Raw genomic sequence first — 228 nt, forward strand, 5'->3', positions numbered from 1 at the left:
CACGCACCCGAGCTCTGCCTCCCTTCCCTCTCCCGTTCGCGTGTCTGGCCTTTCCCTTTCTCGGTCTCGAGCCGACCGAGCTCCTCCTCCTCCACGCGAGAGAAAGTTGACCTCGTTCGTCCTTGCCTTCCTTATGCCCGCGGCCTTCCTTCCCGAAGCCGTGTCAGTCTCCCTAAGCTACGGTTTTCCTTTTCTTGGTAGTTTGAATCTGGGAAGCTTGGTCCCTGG

The 228-nt window shown here is 59.2% G+C and overlaps 1 protein-coding gene across 1 annotated transcript in view; it reads right to left on the reverse strand.

Moving 5' to 3' along the window:
• Positions 1–228, reverse strand: part of LOC110029375 — a 25,301-nt gene that overhangs the window by 10,643 nt on the left and 14,430 nt on the right. The gene's annotated exons all lie outside the window — the stretch shown is intronic.

The sequence above is a fragment of the Phalaenopsis equestris genome, unplaced genomic scaffold, assembly GCF_001263595.1.
Source record: "Phalaenopsis equestris unplaced genomic scaffold, ASM126359v1 Scaffold000568, whole genome shotgun sequence".
Lineage (NCBI taxonomy): Eukaryota > Viridiplantae > Streptophyta > Magnoliopsida > Asparagales > Orchidaceae > Phalaenopsis > Phalaenopsis equestris.